The sequence below is a fragment of the Mus caroli genome, chromosome 10 (assembly GCF_900094665.2).
Source record: "Mus caroli chromosome 10, CAROLI_EIJ_v1.1, whole genome shotgun sequence".
NCBI lineage: Eukaryota > Metazoa > Chordata > Mammalia > Rodentia > Muridae > Mus > Mus caroli.
The window spans coordinates 82976872-82992722 of NC_034579.1; the positions used below are offsets into that span (position 1 = coordinate 82976872).

The 15851-nt window shown below is 40.1% G+C and overlaps 1 protein-coding gene across 5 annotated transcripts in view; it reads right to left on the reverse strand.

Annotated features, from left to right (window-relative positions):
• Positions 1-15851, reverse strand: part of Ano4 (anoctamin 4) — a 374740-nt gene that overhangs the window by 222011 nt on the left and 136878 nt on the right. The gene's annotated exons all lie outside the window — the stretch shown is intronic.

Sequence of the window (15851 nt, forward strand, 5' to 3'; positions counted from 1 at the left end):
ATTGGAAATGTAATTAAGGAAAATACATAATAAAAATATATTTAAAATAAAAAAAAAGAAATCTGTTTTTTTTTCCTTGTGAAGTAAATACTATTCTTATAGCCAATCCCTGTCTGCTTGTCCTTCCATCCACGGCTTCCTACCTTCTCAGGCACTAACCCTGAGGTTCCCCTCTTTCTCTTCTACATCACCTATTCCTACCCCTGACAAATTGCCTACATTAGGAGATGAGCATCTTTCTGTCTCTCCTTTATCTGAAGCATTCCTTGGCCCAGCATCCCCTTCCACCTATGGTCCCAGTTCCTAATTCTTGTCCATAGCAACACTGTGGCTACAGATGGTTCCCCAGTGGGTTTCTGGTTGTTGCCGCCCCACCCCCACCCCGCTCTCATGCCTGTGTCAGGTCATGTCTAATCATAAGTAAAACATTCTTGTCGATTTCTTTCTTAGACCATCTTTTTGCCTGATGGCTCTCCTTGCCCTTGACTTTAGTTAAACACACTCTTGGTTTTTCTACATCTCATAAAGGATTCTCCATAGGAGCAGCTATATAATTGGCAGAACTTGGTAAAATATGAAAATATGAACCCCTTATTAAAATTGTTTAGAATTTCAAGACTGCAATAACAAACTATTAGGCAAGGTGTGGGACCTGTTACATGTAGGATCCCTGTGCCCACATAGGTAACCTGTCCATACCACCAGCTCCAATTCTTGTCTGTCTAAATGCTGGAGGTCCTGAAACACCATCTCAACCCCCTTTCTTCCTTCCACTGTAAGTCTCCCTTTAAGGATCTCATGTGCTTCCAAGGTTTCATAACAATATCTTTGTTGATGACTCTTAAGATCTCTACTCTTAAATTTTTACTTGAGTCACGTCCCCATGTGTGTTCAGCCAACTGCTTTGTTGGTATCTTCAACAGGACCTCTAAGAAGCACCTCAAACTTGATGTGATCAAAACCAAACCGTTGAGTTCCTCCTGTGCCATCCCCCAAACTTGCCTCTGTCTCAGTGGTATGATTCAGTAAATGACATCTTTCCTTTTCCCAGCTTGCTATGCCTGATGTTTGAAAGCCATTCTCGATGTCTTTACCACTCTCCTAGTCCAGATCCAACCCAACAGCAATTCCTAACCTAACTGACTAACTTTGTTCACTGCTTCCCCCATAGTTTGGTGTTCAGCAGGTAACAGGGGCACAGTGAATACATGTTAATGACTACATGAGAAAATAGTACTGGAAACATTAAGAATCAATTTTGTATGAAGTTCCTAGTACTACAAGTTGCTGCTTGATAAATGGCAGTTGTAGGTAAGGTGGCTAGGATTTTTATTATTGCTGATAATAAAAAATAACTAATAAGAGTTATTGATGCCATGGACAGACAGAAAGGCAAACAATAGCATCAGAGAGACTCTTAGGAGAACTCAGGTCCTTAGTGCCAGAAAGACAAACGCATAGTGGAGACTCTAAGGAGAGGAATTAGGACTGATGGATAGTTCTTATGATATCTAGTTATTCACCAAAATCAATTCCATTTACTTCACATGTACACAAATTAGACTATACTTCAGAGTCCTTTGTAATATCCACATGCTTCAGTTCTGGCCACTCACTGAAGTGAAGGCTGCCCTCTCTCATAGAACCTTCCTGTATCATTACCCATTCTGTCTTTTCACAGGGTTCTGGCTGCCCAGTGTGCCAAGTTTGACCTTAGAAACTACATATGAAGGGTGGAAGAGTGTATCCCTGGGTCCCTGGAATTGAAGCAGCATTTCTCTCCTTTCAGAACAGGTAGAGAGGCTGAGAAATATCTACTGTTATATGCTCTGTGGATATTGAAGTTTGATTGTTCAGCTATCCTAATACAGTCCAGGGCCTGATGCCAGAGAAGGCGAGGGAAACCCTTAGTGTTCTGGCTTAGAACTCACAGACTGCAGGACATCAGAAGGACCTCTTCTATTAATACATTGCTGTGCATGACCTCATCTAATGGTCAGACAGAAAGTAACCATGGGTTTTGTTGCTTTTTACATGCATATACTAGACTACAATTAAGTATGCATTAAGTCTATACAGAGGGAGAAAACTCCCTGTTGGTTTAGCAACATTATTTATATTCCATAGAATCTCCAAAAAGCATATGGATTTATGAGATGATAACTACTTGCAAAGACTTATAGTTATTACATAACTAATTTTCAGATGGCTGCTGTGTCCCATTTTTAAACAAATTATAGCTACTTGAATATAAATTAAAGTGCAAATGAGGTCATTCTTGGGGCTCTTTCTTACAAATGTACAAATTAAGAAAACTCTTGCAGAAATATATTAGTTTACTGAAGCTAAAAGAATTGCTAGATTGGACTTACATTTATTTTTAATGACTTGCTCAGCTGAAAATTGCCCATTAATCCTGCAGGTCATTGTTATAACAACTTGGCACCATAACACACTATGCAAACAGCAACTTGGACACACAAACTGTGTTTGTAACCACATTAGCCTACAAAGAATTTTCAGAAAATAGAGTTGACTTTGAGGTCACAACTCATGATTATAGAGGGCTGGTCTGTGACTTTTGAGTACTATAGCCAGTTTCCTCTTTCACTATGGCTGTGATGACATCCACAGTGATGTCATGTGATCATCTTGGTTTTGTGTCTTCTCCAAATGGAAGGGAAACATAGAACCAACCAAAAGACAGAACAATCTTTTTTGAAGTCTCCAACCTAAGTTAGAGCATGGCATTTAGTAGATTCTTAGTAGATTTTCAATGAACAAATAGAGTAAGTTTGAAAAAGTTAAAGCAATGGCCATCTGCCTAGGAAGACTAGGCAAACAGCACCATTAGGCAAGAATAACTTTTGTATTTGCACTATTAGTGGTAATTATTTATAGATATACAGACATGTTGGCTAAGTCTGCAGCTAAACATTTATTCAATTGAACATCATACACTAAACAATCCTTTGTTAGTGTGACCTCCTAGAAGACTTATGTTCAAGCTTCACTCCTAATGCCATATTAGAATGTGTGGATTTTGTAAGTGATTGGGTGATGGGGCAGAACACCCCCCCAAATAGATAGTTAGGGCTCTTACAAAAGAGCCTCTAAAGAGCTTGTTCATTCCTGGTTCCATTTGCGGGTAATGCAAGAAGATGGCCAGTTACAAGCCAGGAAGCAGATTCTTAGCACAAACCAGCAACTCTCATTGACTTGATTTTTTTGGATTTCTAGTCCTCCAAAACTATAATAAATAAACTTCTGTTGTTTCTAATTCATCCTGTCTGTGGTACCCAGTTACAGCACCTTCAATGGACAAAGATGCCCTGAAAAAATGGCAAACGAGTAACAGCCCTTATCTCCGGGCACTCAGGGCTCAGGGGAGAAAAATTGGTAAAAACACATTACAAAGCACCAGATGTCTCATGCTACAACTAAAGGTCAAATAGAGTGCATCAGGCCACAGCTCTGGGGACAGCTAATTGCCTCCAGTTTCCCTAAATGTCACTGTATGGAAAAACTGACTCTCAAAGAAGGGCAATAACAGCCCTGTCACACCCTGTCCTTTTTCAACAACATAGGCCTAACAGATGACCTTCTTTCTTTGAGTATCATCTCATGAAGGCCTTAAGGTGATTTAAAAAAAACACACACACACACACACACACACACACACACACACACACACAGAGTAATCACAACATGATGAATAGAGATAGAGACTACCAGAAAGAGCCCTGGCAGAAGGATTCCCAGGACCTGGTTCTGGAAATACTGATGCTCAGGAGTAACTATGCCACTTCTCAGATGTGAAATTTAGAGTATCATCTCCAGGCACTTGATAGAAAGAAAGGATGCATTGAAGACAGAGGTGGATGCAATTGTTCTCCAGGCGGGTGCACATCCTGTCAATGCTTGAAAGCATCGTTAGAGGCAAAGGCTTCTCTACTGTCCCAGAGCCTACACTATTAACTGACTGAATCCTGTATATCATAAATGTGGAAGTCTAAAGCAATTCGAGGAACAGATTAGAAAAAAAAACTGTTGCTATGTATAGAATCTCGGTATTGATTTCCTGAACTATAGATTACTGAGCTGTACTACAAAGGTTTATTTATTGTCCTGCATTTTAGAAAAGGAGCTTAAAGCACTAATTAAATTTTAAATGAAAGCATTAGGTGATAAAAAGTGACCCAAAGGCTAAGGGATTAAAATAAATCATTCTGTAATGGTATTTAAAAGTTGAAAAGTACTCAGGGTGCAGTTCTTTTAGAAACTACTGCAGGTATAGAGGGTGACAAGCAGTCATGGTCCAAGCACTATACCATAAAGAATTAATGGATGTTCAAATGAACCCTCACCATATTAATTTGGCCAATGCTTCCTAACAAAGCCCTATTAGCTGCAGAATAGGATAAGAATAATGAAGTAAATAGAAATTATTTTTTTCAATGGAAGTCTCAGGATTTTCTTCAGTTTTAAATATGGTTCATTCTAAACAAGATTGGCCTCAAACTATGTCAAATGTGGCAATATGTCTCCACTCCACTCTGTCCATTGAAGAGCTGGCAGGAATAGACCATGTCAATGGACCCCTGACCTGTGGATTCTGCCAGTTGGAACACAGGCAAAGGCAAGAATGTTGGAAGAGAGGGTTGTCAGGTCAGTACATCTCCACATTCTTCCCTGGAGAATCATTGGGAACTGGACATGGGTCCCTACCAACATCTGCTAGCTCTGCCCATGCTCCCTCTGTTCTACTCACTGGAACCTGGAGGAGATAAACAGAGCCTATCCCAGTCCCAGGAACTACACCATTGCTCACGTTTCCTCAGATACTGCCCACACTTTTGCAAATGGTCTCTTTCTTACAATTTACTAAGTCATTCCAATTTGAGAGTACCATCTGCTTCTGAGACTGCGATTCAATAGCTTCAACAGGACTACAGAGTGTTGCTTTTGTAAAACATTATTTTGTATTTTTCCCGAACACACTCCTGCCCACGCACCTACCCACTACATATCCACACATACCAAGGTGTTAGAAGACCAAGTAAAGTTCCTGAGGCGAACTGGAGTACGTTATGGAGTATTATGTCTGTGAGTACATTGATGTGTGTGTAAGAGGCTGGCAAGAATAGACCTCCAGGAAACCCTAAGCCTGAAGTAAGATGGTGCTATGCTAGCAGTCAATGTCAGGATGAAAGCTTCCCTTTCATATGCCTGCTTTACCAACTGGGAACCTGCTTTGGACAGAATTAGGTAATATTTGCTTATAGCACATCATGATTGTTTCAACAGTCAGTAATCTGATGTCCCTCGAGAGCCTCCTCTCCTACTGCACTTTCAAATAATTCTTATGAAATGGTCTGTCTCCTTGATTCCTAAGCCCAAATGGAAGTGACCCAGGACTTGCCCCAACTACAGCAGCAGCACATATTCTGGGCCCCCATGGTTCTTTCAAGGATAAGCATATGATACGACATTAGGGAGTCATATTGTGGGGATCTTGCTGCAAAGACCTGGAGCAAGAAAACTCGCTGACAGAGTCACTGTCAGCCACCCTGTAACTATGAATAGGCAATCTACAAAGGAAGTCAGCTCAGCAAAAGAGACTGGAGAAACACATTGCTGGTCTGAAGACCCTGAGCCCCCTGGGTCAAACCTTGCTTCGATACTCTTTCAGAATTTTCTTTTGCTAAAGGTACTTTGAATTGAGTGCTTTCAACTGTAACAGAATACTTTCTAACAGTGACATCCCAAAGGCAGAACCATGAGACTAATATATTCTGGATATAAAGCATAAAGAGGGTATTTTAGATCTTAGAAATTGTGTTCACTATTGTGTGTCTGTGTGGGATTATGTGCACATAAGGACAGGAACTCAAAGAGGTCAGCAGACAGTGTCCAATTCCCTGGAGCTGGAGTTATAGGTGACTGTCAACTGCCCAGCATGGGTGCTGGGAATCAAACTTAGGTCCTCTGTAAGAGCTCTTAACAATGGAGCTAGCTCTGCAGCCTCTGAACAATGTATTTATTGAAGAATTTTGTAACAGGGATAAAATACACTGAGTGAGTTTTGCTGTTTTATTATTGCCATTCACTGACAACTTTTAAATTCCATTTTCTGTGTATGGATGGTTTGTCTGCATGTTTTTCTGTGCTTCACAAATGTACCTAGTGTCAGTGGAGGCCAGAAGATGGCATCACATCTCCTAAAACTGGAGGCACAGATTGCTGTAAGCCACAGCATGGGTGCTGTGAATCGAACCAGAGTCTCCTAGAGGAGCAAATAATTTAAATCCGAGTGCAATGTTCCTCCTCTAAGCTATGATTCTACACGCCTGCTACAATTATCATGTGTTCAAAACCTACACATACAGTTTCTATAATGAGTACATAATATATACAACACAATTTAAAATAGCCCACTTCTTTTACTATCTTTAGGTAAACTTCATTTTAATAGAAAGTTAGCTCAGAGAACTCCTATTGGAGTTGTTGGAAAATATTTTAATTTTTCCAATGTTGTGGACATAACTTTGAGTCTCCTGGATGCTAGAGAAGTGCCCTCCCACTGAGCTTCTCCAGCAATTAATTACAGTCTACCTCCAGATGTATGTGGACTTAGCTGCACGCCTGCATTTCAACAGTGAATGTCTTAGGGTTGCTTGGGAGGTGTGGCATTGGTGCCCTCTGGGGAAGGCTCAGGAGGCTCCCCTTAGAGCTAATTCTTGACAGTTGTGCACTAGTGCCTTCACCTGAAGACTGCATTATTCAAACAGATTTGTAACCTGTTACCCATTCTCTGCTGAAGCCACTCTATAGCCTATTCTTAGTACTTCAACATGATCTTTTAAAGACATGTTTTTGCTAAAAAACCCACCGAAACCAAACAAACAAAATAATCACTTTTAATCAATTAAAAACTGTATTATCTGACCAAAAAGCCTGATGTGGCATGAAGAACCCACTGCAGGGTTATTCTATCCCATCCCTGTAACTTTGGGCTCCTTCCTTGTCTCAAAAGCTCTATGCTGGGCTGGAGAGATGGCTCAGCGTTTAAGAGCACTGACTGCTCTTCCGAAGGTCCTGATTTCAAACCCCAGCAACCACATGGTGGCTCACAACCATCCGTAACGGTATCTGACATCCTCTTCTGGAGCATCTGAAGACAGCTTCAGTGTACTTGGATACAATAGTAAATAAATCTTAAAAAGAAAAAAAAAAGCTCTGTGCATTGGTATTTTCTGTTTCTTCTGCTGAGACCACTTCCATCTCTGTTCCATGTGCTCAGGGTCTCCCCCTCACTCCTTGAAGGCATCTGATCTCTGCTTAAATAATACAATGTGAACTAGAGCTTCCTTTTCTTGTATCATCTAATAATACATCACAACCCCAGTGCCACAATTATAATTCCTTTTTCCTTATAACTGTCCAGATCATTTACAGACACCAGAAATATCTTCACTGTTTGTTTCTCACCTATTATTGCAATAAATTAAGTATAAGTTCTAAGGCAGTTGTTTTCACAAGACATAGACCATGTCTAGTAGAGTAAGCTCTTCATACACATTGGAGAATGAATAAGGAAATTATGAAGAGGTTCTCTGGGACATCTAAAAGTCTTTTTGGACAAATGGACAGAGACACAGGAAGGCTCTCTCCCCTTAGAACACTTACATTTAGGAAGAACATGAAGAACTAGGTAAACCAGGGCCTGACGGCAAGAGCCTTGTGCTTATGTAAGTTTTCCAGGTACCCGGAATTGTTTCTGAGGAGAAACCAATCAAATAAGGGCTGGCAGGTCCTTCACTAAACCAAGGAGAGCTCACACAGAGCCCAAGTTGGTAATATTTCAAGACGTCAGAATATTATGCATCAAGCACTTTTTGGACCAAATAAAATTCTTCACAATCCCTGGTGAGGAGGCAATAAACTTTGAATCAATAGCTGAGCAGCAGCCAAGTTTCAACACTGGAATTTCCCCTAATTATAATGCCCAGTGGAAAGGTGGTCAGATGCAAGCTCAGCATCCACTCCAAGCCAGTTTATATGCAAATACAGCATCCTTCCAGGCAAAGCTGCTCTAGCGGTGCCTCTTTAAATGAGGTTTCTTTAAGGTTTAGGTGCAGAGAAAATACAGCTTAAGACTCTACATCAAACTGGTTCTTTGCACCTGAGAAAGGGGTTGAAGTGCTACTGAGCAGGTGATGTTTCAGCAATACACCTTCTGTAACCACATGTATTAATATAGTTGATACCAAATATTCACTGACCGCTTGTTATGTGCCAGACATTTTTTCTGGCCCTGTCCATCCATCTGTATAACATTGTTAAGTGCCTATGAAATGCTACGCATGGTGTCAGATGCCCATGATTAAAAGCAAATGAGACATCAACCCTATGATTCAAGACCCTTCAGAGCAGATGTGGATCAATAAACACTAAGCTGTTGTGTGATAAGTTGAATGGTTCTGCAGGGATTGGAATAAAGTATATTCTCTTTGAGTGAATGCTTGAAAGTTCTCTAAAATCTTAAGTCATTTGCAACTAATGTTTAGATGGTGTCATGAAAATTTCATCTGAGGCTAAAGAGATGTCTCAGCAGTTAAAGGTACATGCTGCTACTCTTGCAGAAGACTTGAAGTTGGTTTCCAAGTACCTATTCTGGGTAGCTGATAACTGCCTGTCACTTTGTCTTCAGCAAATATGGTGCCCTCTTCTGACCTCTGAGGACAATGCATGTGAGAGAGAGAGAGAGAGAGGGAGAGGGAGAGGGAGAGGGAGAGGGAGAGGGAGAGGGAGAGGAGAAGAAAGGGGGCTAGTAATCCAGTGAGTGGTATGTGTTAGACAAGACTCCAGGTTGAATCCTCATTGTTAAGGCTGGAGAGATGGCTCAGTGGTTAAGAGCACTTGCTGCTCTTACAGAGGACCAGGGTTCAATTCCCAGCACCAATGTGACAACTCACAACCGTCTGTAACTCCAGTTCCAGGGGATCCAACACCCTCTTCTGGCCTCAGTGGGCACCAGGGTACCCATAAGGTAGATGCATAGACATACACACAAGTACCCATACACAAAATATAGTAAAGTAAATAAATAAAAAATTTAAAAATCCTTGGTGCTGCATTTAAAAAGTTTATATCATCAGATGTTGGTGGTGCACATTTTTAATCCCAGCTCTCAGGAGGCAGAGGCAGAGGCAGAGGCAGAGGCAGAGGCAGAGGCAGAGGCAGAGGCAGAGGCAGAGGCAGAGGCAGAGGCAGAGGCAGAGGCAGAGGCAGNGAGGAGGAGGAGGAGGAGGAGGAGGAAGAAGAGGAGGGGGAGGGGGAGGAGGGGGAGGAGGAGGAAGAGGAGGGGGAAGAGGAGGGAGAGCCACACATCTTCTTTAATCTTTACTCTTTAAAAATATTTTTATCTGTTATGCATTTTACAAGCCTGTGATATTATACTGTTTGTTATATTAGTCAAGGCAGATTAGGTTCTGTTGGAGTAACAAGCCAACAAGTGTCAGCGATTTCTAAAAAGGAGGACTCTTCTTGCTTGTATCACTTTTCCATGACAAGTCAACTGAGTGGCTCTGTTCACCTCATCATTTAGTTGCTCAAGCTGACAGCACGGCCACTATCAAAAGCTAGCACTCGTGGTTGTTAAAGCTTCTGCTAGAATGTGATGTGTGCTGTCACCGCTCAAGTTTAACTGGGTAAGACAAATCATACGGCTGTGTCTGGGTCCAGTGGAAGAGAAAGGAGCCAGTGGATTTTACTCCATTCTAAAAGAGAGGTGATCTGGTTACCTTTCTGCTGTTGAAACAAAATCCTCTGACCAAAACAAGCTGAGGAGGAGAGTGTTTACTTCATCTTAAATTTATAGGTCACAGTTTATGGTTAAGGGGAATCAGTGCAGAAACTTATGGCAGGAACTGAAGGTAGGGCTATTTGGTATTCCACACAGGATGGCCTCCAACTAGGGAACTTCCAGTCAAGGAAGTACAGCTGAAACCATAAAGGATGCTGCACAATAGCTTGCCTGCTCACAAGCTCATGTTCAGCTAACCTTCTTATACAGCCCAGGACCTCCTGTCTAGGAATGGTGCTGCCCACAGTGGGCTGGGACCTCCTTCAATTAACAATCAAGACAATACCCCAGAGACGTAGCCCATTGGCCAGTCTGACTTGACAGTTCCTCAACTGAGGCTTCCCTCTCAGATGACTCTAGGCTTTGTCAAGCTAACAGTTAAGAGTTAACTAGGGAAGGAGGGAACCAAATCAGAAATCCCTGAAGAACACCACAGAGGTGAGGCATGAGTGAGGCCTGAAAGTGCCCTTCTGGAATGTGTTGCTTAGGTAACTTCTTGCCCAAGGCTTGACTTTCTTTGCATGTAAACGAACATGTAGGATGATTCAAAATCTGGTTTGTGACACTTTCTCATTCCAAATTAGTAACATTGAGAATCTTACTTTTAATTTAGGTTTGGGTCGCCATTGTTATGAATGAGCAAACAAGGTAACTAGAGATAGAAAAAGAAAACCAAAGCAGGGAAGAACTTGTTACAGTGAAGTGATTGGCAGGAAACAGAAAGCTGATCTTAAAAAAAAAAAGTGGACCCCCAAATCATGAAATACTACTCCACATCTATTAGGAGACAGAAACCTTAATTTGTTAAAGAATTATAAGTCAAGTAGACATTATTCAATAAAATTAATAATCATTGAGTGGGGGGGTAGGAATAAAGAAATAAAACCTTATTTTATGTGCAACTGACAGGTTGTCAAATAGAAGCGATTAAAAGAGTTTTATTTGTTTAACTGTGGGGCTAATGTTTCTAAGAAGCAAAGGCTGATAAGTAGAAATTAATTACAAATGCATAGACAATGTCTAATTTAGTATGAGGTCTATGGTTTTATTTATCAAACACAAAATGTATATAGTCTTTTCAAAAGCTCAATGAAGACTTTCTCTCCCTAATATATTTTCAATCATGTGTCAATGAAGATAGAAATTATGTTTTCAAACATATATCACTGTTTAGGTGATAATACATGTCATATTTCATTTTCTAGCAGAAGTGGTTTGACTTCAAATGCGGGATCCACCTTAACCTTCCATTGGATTGGTTTCACTTTGTTTCTTTCCATTTTATTTTTAAATGTCTTTTCATGTAGCCCAGGTTGACCTCAAACTCATGCATGATCCTACTGCCTCAACATCCCCAATGCCTGAACTAGAAGCATGTATTACCACATCTGATTGATTTTGTTTTCTTCCATTAGTTGGTTTAGTGGGAAAATCCTTTTAAAAGAGAAGTTGGTAGGTGGGCTATTTTAAGTTTGGTTTCAGGCGCTCATTACCCTACTGCAAACTCAAAGGACATCTGAGATCCACTGATTTTTTTCCTGTCATCACATTCCTCAAACACAGCTGGTGTAATGGATCAAACCTTTTATTTCACATGGATGGCTCAAGTTATTGAGAACAGAACTTGGAAAACCCCATGACCATGTTGTTCAATACACCAGCTTCACAAGGAGGCACTATGGTGGAGTTCATTATGAGTGGAGGCCTTGGAGTTGGTACACATCTCTGTTCATATTGGCACTCATGATCTTACATAGGAATTACACTCTGTATGCTTTTGTCTCCCAGAGTAGGGGATTGGAGTAAGGCTTAAATATTGTCAAGGATATGAGGTACCATGGGAACCAAGGTCAGCATCCCAGGAACAGCAGTTATTACTATATCCAAGGCTTGTTGTGTATTGATGAGATACACCACCAGGAAACTTTACTGTCCATTTGACTTCCCACTTAAGATTTTTCTAAACCTTACAGAATGTAATTTGACATCCTCAACCTACTTATTAAACCTCTGCCCAAAATAAATGAGAAGTGTTACAAGCTAGAAATGTGCATGGCCTCTGGCAGTGCCCTCCAGATGTGTCTAGATGACCTTCTAATCTCTTTATGACTGATGAGGGTTTCTGTCATATGGTATGTACCACATGGCTTCTACTGATACAATTCTACTGTCTTAAATATGATGAATGCAGCTGTCCAGGGAAGAGATGAATAGGCCTCAGAGTCACATGCTGCTCATCTCTGCACAGCCTGACCCCACATCAGCTCTTAAAATCCTGCCAAGTTTCCCTCTTAAATGTTTTAAGATCTTCTGTTGAATGAAGTCCACACTGCTCACCAGAACAAGCACCATCTGACTCTTGCCTTGTGCCTTGTCACTCTGTGACTACCTCACTGTATGAAACTCCTTTGGTTCCACATCTGGATGCCCTCCGTTATGCTAGAACAGCCTGGTTTCATCGCAGTCTTGTTACAGTGGACAAAACTTCTCTTTATTATTTTTCTGCCTTCCAAATTCACCTGCTCTGTGGAGCTGAAAGAGTTGTCTAACATCTGTGTCCCTGTTCCATATACCCTACAATTAATTATTATTCACCTAAAAATCTCAGATTATTGATGTATCTGTTTTCCCTAACTGGCTAATAGGACACACCCTATGCTTTATTTGACTTCATTCTCTCAGTCCTGAAGAGAGACATAAATGGAGCTAAATGGGTATTTCCAATCTTTCTAGAAAGACAGAGCAAGCTTGCTTTAGACATACTGCTTGCTTCTACTAAAGACTAGGAAAGATTCCTTTACCTGTACAGAAGTTGTTTAATTTCATGTTTAAAATAAACAAATCTAAAATGATGTATAAAATCATGATCCTACAATGTGCAGCTTGCTAATACCAGCACTTACAATTAGAGGTAAAAACAGATACTGTCTAAACAGCCAAATTCATTTAACCAAATGCATAGCCTTTTTCATACACATTGGTGTTAAAGAAATGCTTTCCGTTGTTATGTAAACGTATTCCTGCTGTCAGCACAGAATGAGAGTCCCTTCAAAGGTCAAGTTGGCAAAACTTGCATAAGAAGCTTTAGTTTAATACCCCCTCACCCCCACCGCCAGACGTTAAACACATTAAATAAGAGCTGCAACAATGTTCTCGAAAAAAAAATGTTTATAACAGTGAAAAACTGAAAACAAGAAACTCTCTAAGCATGACAGGGTGCCAATTCAAAAGTCTATTCTGAGCCACTGAATGTGATTTGCAGGTTACTTTGAAATATGGAAAAAGTATAAACCAAGATTGGTATACACATTAAATACATAGCATGATTGTAACTAGGGAGAGCCACAAATAAAGATTTAGGGGACATCGGAGAACAAATACAACCCCTTTGCCCAATATAGAATAATGCAGAACTGTTTTACTGTTATTATTTTTTTTTTGTAGACATCTTCAATGTAGCATAAAGCTGCTTTGCAGATAATAATTAAATCAAAGGACAGAAACTAGAAGCTACTGAAGATAAAACAGAAATAATGGGGAGAAAGGCAGGTATGATGAAAAAAGCTGACATTAAAAAAATGAACTTATATAAATAAAAATAAATAAATCTTTTTTAAAAGGCGGGGTGGGTGAAGAGATGGCTCAGAGGTTTAGAACACTGACTGCTCTTCCGAGGGCCTGAGTTCAATTCCCAGCAACCACATGGAGGTTCACAACCATCTGTAATGGGGTCTGATGTACTCTTCTGCTGTGTGTCTGAAGTCAGCTACAGTGGACTCATACACATAAAAATAAATAAATACTTTAAAAAATAAACAAAACACACAAATATAACAAAGAAAGTAATAAAGAGCCAAGCTTGAAAGCAAGAAATGAAGTGCCATAGTGACTGAGACACTGAAGGCACCCAGGGCCTGATCAGGAAGCATAAAACATCAGGAAATGAAAAATTGTCAGGGAGATTAGCAGAAGAAAACAATGTGTCTTTAAAGAAATAGAAAAGTTTAAAAGATACTATTTGTAATAGTTAAGGAATGAAATCAACCTAGGTGGCGTCAATGGATAAATTGCTCCAAAATGTAGTATTAAGTCACAAGGAAAACATAATTCAGCCACAGAGTAGAATCTGGTTATGTGCAGCAGACCAGATATAAATGGAGGATACTACGGCAAATGAAATAGGCCAGAGAAAGAAAGACACAAACCACATGTCCTCTCCTATCTACAGAACCACTGAAAATATAAGCAGAAAATAAAATAGTGACTGGCAAAGGCTGGGGAGAGAAGACAAGATAAAAGGGAGACAAAAGAAAGCCGGATTATGTCAGTGCTTGTGGTGTGTATGTGTTAAAACGGTACACTAGACAACATGGCATGTTCCATTTATAAATGTTAATAAAATTTACTACATAAGCAAATACATTTAAAAACCACTTTAAACCAAACATATTCAATAGAGTGAGCAAGGAGGCCCAGGATATGGATCTGTGAGAAGAATGGTTGTCCTGGGAAGGAATCTAAGAGAGATCATCTTGAGAGAGCGAGCTGCTAAATTAGGTGGTATGACTGGGAAGATGGAATGCAGCAAAGAAAAATGAAGAAACGTGAAAAATTCAGCAGGAATCATGAGCAAGCAAATATTCAACATACAAATCCCCTATGTACATACAAATTCCATAAGTACATACAAATCCCCTATGTACATACAAATTCTAAAATGAAAAAAGAGAGGGAAGGAGATGATACTCAAACTGAAATCTTTTTCTAGTCGAAAGGAGACATGATGTCCAAACTTAATCCAAACGTATATAGCTAGTAAAGAGTCACTCCTTCAAATAAAAGGGGACGTAGTTACATAAACAGAAACAAAGATAATTACAATCAAAATGCATCACCAGATCAACAGGATTCTAATCAGCTACAAAGGTCAGAAAGTCATTTTTTTAAAAACGAAGAAAAAGGGAAAAAAAATCCTTTTAGAATGTCTAAGAAAATATGCGATGAGAGGACAAAAAGTAACCATCTCTGTAGGAATCTATGCTTGGCAACCCTACTATTCAGGTATGAAACAGAGGCATTTTCAAGAAAGTAAGACAGATTTTTGAACTCACAGGATTCATGAAGATGCTGCTCATTAGGGACAATACAGAAGCCAGAATGAGTAAACACAAAAGCAATAATAAGTAACGAAGGTAGAATCATGTATGTGAACTGTCATAAAACTGTTCACTATGAGAGCACAAAACAGCAGTGATGGTTAACATGGAGACGTTCAGAAAACAGGTGTATATCAAGCACTCAACTACCATAATAAATGAGAGCACGGGAAGACCACAGTTCCACTGTACTTGGGTCCTTGTGCGGTTTGGGAAAGGGAAAGGGAGTTTATCTTAGTGGTAAGCATACATGTGCAACATTTATGTGTATGCTCCCATCAATGTTAGACTTGAATGGGGCCAGGAAATGTGATCTAATTGCTCCAGAGAGGAAATGAAAGACTCTCTAGGTTCTAAACTGAGAGATTAAATGAAGAGAGACACACTAAGTTTTAAAACCAGAGTTAAGTTTCTTAAATCCAGAAGTTAGGGTAGAGTGGGACTACTGAATGATTGACAGGTAGGCCAGCGGGTCAGGAGCAAGAGTTCAAAAAGAGAGCAGTGCTTACATACTGTGGTGAAGGGGAGCAGTCCCTGGAGAGGGCAATGGTTTGTTTATTTGTTTGTTTGTTTGTATAATGCTTTACCTTCATACAAACGTGGAGGTAAAAACTATCCAGCGTCTAGAACATTACATTATGAATCATCCTCATGAAGATAGAAAAATTCATGCACAAAATACACAATATATTAGCAATGAAACCAAATACCAAGTTGGAGATATAGTTAGGTGGTAGAGGACTTCTCCAGTATACAGGAAGCCCTAGGTTCAACTTCCAGCAGCACACACAGGGGAAGGGGAGAAGGAGAGGGGTGGGGAGAGGGAG